Here is a 7,500-nt window from a genome sequence, read left to right as displayed (position 1 = left end):
CAGCAATGTCCTTTAATCGGTAAACAACAACGGCTCAAAACTGCAACCCGGTAAACAAAACCTGACAAAAGCATACTCAGAAAAGGGGACTCTACGCACAAAGACAACACTTAGCAGGGGAGTGACAGGAAAGTCTCTATTGCACAACTTTTCCGATTTCTGACTCGTTTTTCGACAGGATTGCCATGTGGCATAATCTACAGACCTTCGGCTTGAAATCCGGCAATGCTATACTTTTCGCACGTGGGTTTTCTTTACAAGTTTCCTCCTTTGGGATTCAGCTCAAGCTAAAATTTACAAGTTTGATTTTCGAATTCGAGGCTTGGTGGTGAAATGAGCTAGTCAGACGTCATCACGCAAAAGGAGCTAAACCCCATTCCCCTCCTCCACCCACTACAATGTTGTTTACGAAGAAACGGAAATAAACGAGCTGTCCGTCAACATTGTTTGTTCAATCGAGTGTCGTAAAACCAAAACCAAAGTAATTACTTCGTCCAATCAAAAAGGACGGAGACAACCCAGTAAACCAATCAAAACACGAAGTAATTACACGTAGCCGACACAAACCGCACGCGCGAGCCACGATTGGTTTTGGTTTCACTTCTGATTGGTTAAAAAAAAAAATGGCGCGAGAACTTCGAAATAATCACTGAGTGAAGTAATGCAAAAGCAAAGCAATTCGCTAATTAATTTCGACACTCAATTGAAAACCGCTCTATGTCCAGAAATGCAAGGAATTGCATGCCCTTGCTCTTCTCCCCAACATCAACATTACTCCTTTCTCGGAATGCAGAAAATTACCGTATTTACTCGATTAAACACCGCACTGAGATGGAAGGACATGCTTAAAATTCAATAAACGCCGCGGCGTTTAATCGAGTAAATACGGTAACGTCACAAAGTGTCCCCTAAATGCTGCTCCTCAAATAGAGCGGTTTTCAATTGAGTGTCGAAAGTAATTAGCGAATTGCTTTGGTTTATGATTACTTCACTCAGTGATTGGTTCAAAGTTCTCGCGCCACTTTTTCAACCAATCAGAAGTGAAACCAAAACCAATCGTGGCTCGTGTGTGCACATTTCCCCGCGCTTTGTATCAGCTACGTGTAATTACTTCCAGTTTTGATTGGTTTACCAAATTGTATCCGTCCTTTTTGATTGACCAAAGTAATTACTTTGGTTTTGGTTTTACGACACTAATTCGAAAACCGCTCTAGGAAGTAACAGCTGCATTTACCCTAACTTAAAAATAACGCTAACATTTTACCTTATAGCGATGTTTCTCGTGACATCACCCATTGTTATTAATATGCCAACCAGAACCTAATTTGCCGTTGAAACAATGACTTTTTTGTTCTGTGGTTGGCAAATTTGAATATCAAAGGAATGTGTCGTCAATGTTTGTAAAGAGACACTTCGTGTTGGATGTCAAAATTGGGAGTGCTTCTAATTCCTAACAATTCTGGACATAAGTGGAAGGAACTAACAAGTGTCTCGAGAATTTGTCCAAGATTGCGGAAAACGTAGTTAATAAATTTCCTGTTGATCAATTTCCTTGCCAAGTCATTTCTATACAACTTTCCAGAGGGAAAAATGATATTGCTTAATCTTTGTCAATACCCAGGTAAGCTCTTTAATTTCTGAAATAACAATCTGACCTAGCTACTGGCTTTGCTTTATTTTCATTTACAATTAGGTATTGCAGGAACTTTGGCAGCAGTAGCCTGGGGTGTGATTGCCTACAAGAACAGAGGACGAAGAGGACCTGCCATGACTACCAGACTGAGTTATCTTTCACAAGTAATAGCGTTTTTCACTGGTGGTCCTTGATGCGAGTAAAAAAAGAAATAAAATGTATGAAATGTATGAAATAAAACGTCTTTAGTATCCAGCTGTATTAGTTATTGTACAAAAAAGACACGAAGCGAGTACAAATATTCCACGATATTATTCACGATATTCACGATATTATTCCACGATATTAGCCACGATATTAGCCACGATATTTTTAAAATCGTTGGTCAACGAAAAAGTGGACCTCCGCAATCTGTGGGGGAGGGTGCGGGCGCACTCCCTTCCCTACGGGCCTGATTTTCACAGTGCAAAATGATGGCATATACAGCAAATTTATGCCACGTCCCATTGTATTTTATGCTCACTCCAACTTTTGCACTTTAATGGTGATACAGTGAGGAGATACTGTCTTCCAGATGTGTAAAAATTGTGGCCGGAGAATGAAGAAACAACAATCCTGGACATAATTGTTGGGACAATGAAGTCAATAGATTGTTTTCACTGACCTGATCAGTAACCTTGTTTTTCCACCAGATTCCCGGAGGATTAGTTGGGGACATCAACATGGCCGCTGTTGTTAAGGGACATTAACATGGTCACCGTGACGTCACGTGAAAACACTCTATTAGCCAATATCAAATATCTTTGTTTGTCCCTCCAAAAGTTTCAATCAATCAATCAATCAATCAATCAATCAATCAATCAATCAATCAAACAATCAACTTTATTTAATTAAACACGGTAAATGGCTCAGCAAGCTGGTTTTCAGACATGCCGTGTAAGAATTACAAAGTATAAATGCTAAAAATTACAAGAATTTCAAGATATAAATGTTAAAACGACTAATGAACTAGGTATAACTTAGCGCTAAATATCATATAACGGCACAGAAATTTAAACAATAGTAATAGTTAGTAACAAGCATAATTTACTATACAATAATACGAACAAGCCATGTAAAAATGTGCCCTAGCGAGGTAAAATGTGTCCTATGATATCGCACATTTAAAGCTTGCAAGATCCCTTATCTCACGTATTTGATTTGACAGTTGATTCCAAGCATTTGCACCTCGATAAGAGAAAGAACGCTTTAGATAATTCGTTTTAGGTAGCGGTAATTGGAAGTCATAGTTCGAATCCCTCAAATTATAATTGTGAACTTCTGAGGTTCTATGAGAATACTCCTGGAGATACGTTGGACAATTGTTATTGAATACTTTAAACATCGTAATTAACAAGTGCCTTCTCTCTTTCTTCTAAGTTTGACCACTCTAGAGAATTTAGCACTGCTGTTGATCGAACAGAGTAATCAGCCCTAGTAATAATCCGTGCTGCTCTATTTTGTAACTTTTGTAATTTGTCAGCACGTGTTTTGGAGCAGTCACTCCATACAACATCACAATAATCAAAGTAAGGTTGTACAAGAGAATAGTAAATTGTCGTAAGAATCTCTTGATTGTCAGTTAGTTTTCTAGCTAAATACGACATTCGCAAGCCATTCGAGACCTTAGATGAAATATGTTTGATCTGATCATCCCATGTTCGCATTTCATCAGTATGAACTTCCAATAACTTAGTACAAGGCTTATGTTCAATTGGAGTTAACTGAATAGAGTGTAAGGTGAAGTGCTAGATTTACACTCTATTCAGTTAACTCTGTTTAAAATATAAGTGCTACACGGCCAACGTTTGTATAAAACGTAACCTTTCCTTGTACTTGTTATGTTCAATTGGCCAATCACCCATCTTTAAATTCATGAATTTAGCTTTTGTCAATAGTTTTGGAGGTATTGCAACTTAATTTGTTTGTCTGAAGCCAATCATGTACTGCACTAAATCACTATTTAAGGAACATTCAATTGTGGACATATCTTCATGAGCCGTAGTTATATACGTATCATCGGCAAACATACCAGGTGTTGTATGTTGTAGACATTTTGGGAAATCGTTTACATAAATTATAAACAAAAATGGCCCAAGTATAGAACCCTGGGGAATGCCACATGATACATATTGTTCTGTGGATAAGAGTCCATTTACGTAAGATCTTTGTGTTCTATCAATCAAGTATGATTTAAGCAATTGCAATTGAAGAGCATTGCCAGTGACACCGTAAGAATAGGCCATTTCCGAGTTCATGGCTGCCTCCTCTTCAAAGCGAGTCTAAGTGCGAAGTTTTTCTTATGAAAACTAGTTTTCATTCATATGTAAAGTAGAACTAATTAGCATCACAAAAACTTCGCCCTTCGACTCGCTTTGAAGAGGAGGCAGACATAAACTAGGAAATGGCCTAATTTCAAGTTTCTCTTGGGACCATTGAAAGTCCCTAGAGAATATAAAAACCATGCTTATGCAAAATTTCGTGGGGACAACAAAAGAGTATTACGGTATTCTTGATATCGGCTAATAAAGCACGAGCGCAAGTCACCAAGCTTCCCCCCCCCCCCTCCCCCCCGCAAAAAAAAAAAAAAAAAGAAACTTACTATGTTGATTTGAAACCCAGAAACATTTTCAGGGAGCAGGGACAGTGGCCCGGGTTCGATTACTAGACTTTGGGCGCTTTCCTTTTGTCAGGACTGGCCGGCCAGACCCGTCAGTTTGCAAAGAAAATGCAACAATTGCAAGGAACACTTGAGAGATAATCCTTCGCATTCTTCTGGAGGAGTATATATCATCCTCAAAACGTGTTACTATGAAGGCGTTGTAGAGTTAGTCCTTGCAAATGCCTGATCTGGCCGGTCAGTTCTGTCAAATGGAAAGCGCCCTTAGTGTTGTGTGCGTCGAGTGTTTTGGTTCTGTTGCCTGCGTGGAGAATGGAAAAAAGCGCACAGCACTCCTCCCCATTCTCCGCGAGGCTTCGCCGCTCGTTTATTTGGCTCACGCATTCGCCTACCGCCAGCCACGCAGGCAATACTCTACTCCGAGAGGTTTTTCTCTGGGTACTCTGGTTTTCCCCTCTCCTAAAAAACCAACCTACGATCTGTACAGTTAAGACTTGTATGGCAAGTGTTTCCGGCCGATACAATTCGCGCGCTGATTGGCTAAGGGCAGCTAAGCGCTAGGGCATTATTCTCCCATAATGCACACGGGCCGATTACGGATTATGAAAATTAGTTTTATTCTTCTTTAGAACCGTTCTGTTAGCAAAATATATATACAACTTAATAACCTCGACCGTTCGGTCTTTACAGCAAAATCTCAAACCGGGGCCTGGATGTATGGACCTCGAAGTCGCTCGGTTAATACGGCAAGGCCTCAGTTTGAGATTTTGCTGTAATGACCTCACGCTCGCTTATTAAGTAGTTAATTATTGTTACTAAATTTTTTAAAGCTGCAGTAGGCCACTTCCGAGTTTAAGCACAGAGTTTTTCTCATAAAAATTAGTAGAACTAATTATCATCACAAAAACTTCGCACTTAGACTCGCTTTGAAGAGGAGGCAGACATTAACTCAGAAATGGCCGATTGGTTTGAACCACTTGAAAGGTCACATATATATCACGAAACAAATGGAACCCTGTAAAACTTTCATTTATATTTTCCTTTTGCTTATAATCAATTTAAATATTACAGTCTACTATGATTACTTTCATTTATTTCATATCCTATTTTCACAAAATTAATTACAGCGTATAGTTAATAGACGAGACTGGCTATGAAACCCGACAACTTTCTTTGTTGTAGGTGTTTGTTCTCTTTCTTGGCCTTGACCGTGCACAAAACACTATAGTTGTTTACTCCGCACTGAGGAACTAACCAATAGAAACGTGTTGGTTACGTAAACCATGCATAGTGTATGAGCGCAAAACAAAAGATTGTGCACGGTCGTGGACTTTCCAACCTAAATCTTGGCATCTTTGTTTGCTCCTTTGGTGTTTTGCGAGCTTCCAAATCAGTCCCCTCTATTAACTATGATTACAGTCATCAACTGAACGTAAAACAAATGGAACATTTGAAACAAGATTAATTATTTTGTACTCTTTGAATTTAAGGCATGATAGTTGTCTGCATTAAGTCAGAAATCAAAGTTCCACTCAATGTTAATGCACCTAAGTTGACCTTTCCATTGATATGTTGAAGTCCTTATTTCCAACAATGACTTCCTGTTCCAGTCGTTGCCAAAAGTATTGATCTTGTTTTCAACTACAACACCACAGTAATACTTATAATTACAGTTACTGTTGATGAACTATACCAATGAAAAGATGCATTAGACAACTACAAACTAATCTTGTACCCAGATCTCGATCTGTCCCCGGAAATGTGACCGTGGGGGATCTGGGTATGAGATTAGCGGTTACAAACGACAAGGTCAAATGGGAATAGGCCGAGCGTGTTAAAATTTTATATTCAAATACCAATGGCCTGCTCCTGTGCGACCTTTCAGCTTATTCAGCAGGGAAATGGTGATCTGATCCGAGGGTTGCCAGTTCAACCATGGGGCCCGTTCCCGGAAAGTCCCACAAAATTCCGGGCCTTTTTGGGGTATCACAAATCCCTTTGTGTCTTGTGAATGCAGAGGTTTTCAATCATCAAACTCCATAATCATTTTGCTTCTGGCTATCTTCAAAACATGCCAAAAGACCATGTTATCAAAACAAGCGGCTTGCAGTTTTGTAAAATTAATGGCTTTACGTTTTCGGGACTTTTCATATAATGGCCTCTGGGGCCCGTTTCTCGAAAGTCCCGAAAACTTTTCCGGCCGGAAAAGCAATCTGTGAAATTGCCAACCGCTTGTTTTGGAAAGCCGATCTTTTAACATGTTTTCAAGGTAACAAAATGAAAATTAACTGTGAAGTTTGACAAATTAAATGCTCTCCATTCTTGAGTTACAAAGGGAATTGTGACACCCGAAAATGGCCAGTAAAGTTTCGGGACTTTCGAGAAACGGTCCCCTGGTCAGAGTTTTCTTTTGTCCTTATGTGGGCTCATTTCCATCACTAAGGCTAACGGCCAAATCTATGGATTACATGGGAATGAACGTAGCACTTTAAATTACACTCAAAGAGATGTCACTGTCACCACAACTAAGACAAATTTTAACGCAAAAGGTTTAAAAAGAACAAGGCTTGTCATAGTTTATTGCCCGGTGACTCTTTGATTTATTGAAAACTGAACGAAACTAAAGATGCACAGAATCTTCACCAATTATTAACTACTGTTATCTAGCCAATAGTCTATAATTAAAGTTTCAGTATGTGGCTTCGTATTGGCATTTAAAAAACATGAATTTGGAGTAAAACTGTTAAATTCTGAATGTTCAAGTGTTTAAAGAACTTTTCATAAAGGTTGAAACTAATTTCTGCACAATAATGCTAGCATTAGTAATAATAAAATAATAATTAACTTGTTTTTCGTATCATTGTTGCATATTTAAAACTAAGAACATTGTAACAAGTTTCGATAAAACCTACCAGGGAACTTGACAAAGGAAATTAAACTTAAAATCAGTTTAAATAAAGCCTAACTAATATCATTGCACAATAACTACACCCTTCATACTTAAAATAAAACAATTCAGAAATATTTTTGTCAGTTATTAACAACTTCACATACACACATTAAAAAAATAATTATTTATGTGTAGTAAATTTTGCAACTAAATTTGTGTCTTGCTGTGCTTTTCACATGAATTCTGCTGAACCTCACCTTAAGCGTCAACTTCTAAACTCGCTAAACTGCCTTTTGGCTCCTGTCAATCAATTTGAAA

General features: G+C 38.5%; 1 protein-coding gene and 1 long non-coding RNA gene across 2 annotated transcripts in view; one reads left to right on the top strand and one right to left on the bottom strand.

The window, feature by feature from the left end:
• Positions 1-1,884, top strand: part of LOC138054083 (uncharacterized) — a 5,313-nt gene extending 3,429 nt beyond the window's left edge. Inside the window, exon 2 of the long non-coding RNA XR_011133255.1 lies at positions 1,694-1,884. This is a non-coding gene — a long non-coding RNA (uncharacterized lncRNA). The remainder of the gene's footprint in view (positions 1-1,693) is intronic.
• Positions 1,885-6,868: 4,984 nt separating this feature from the next.
• Positions 6,869-7,500, bottom strand: part of LOC138047599 (N-chimaerin-like) — a 20,873-nt gene continuing 20,241 nt past the window's right edge. Inside the window, exon 15 of the mRNA XM_068894519.1 lies at positions 6,869-7,500. This exon is cut by the window's right edge and continues 828 nt beyond it. The gene's annotated coding sequence lies outside the window, so the exon portion shown is untranslated.

The sequence above is a fragment of the Montipora capricornis genome, chromosome 1 (genome assembly GCF_036669925.1).
Source record: "Montipora capricornis isolate CH-2021 chromosome 1, ASM3666992v2, whole genome shotgun sequence".
Classification (NCBI taxonomy): domain Eukaryota; kingdom Metazoa; phylum Cnidaria; class Anthozoa; order Scleractinia; family Acroporidae; genus Montipora; species Montipora capricornis.
This window is presented reverse-complemented; position numbering and strand designations above follow the sequence as displayed.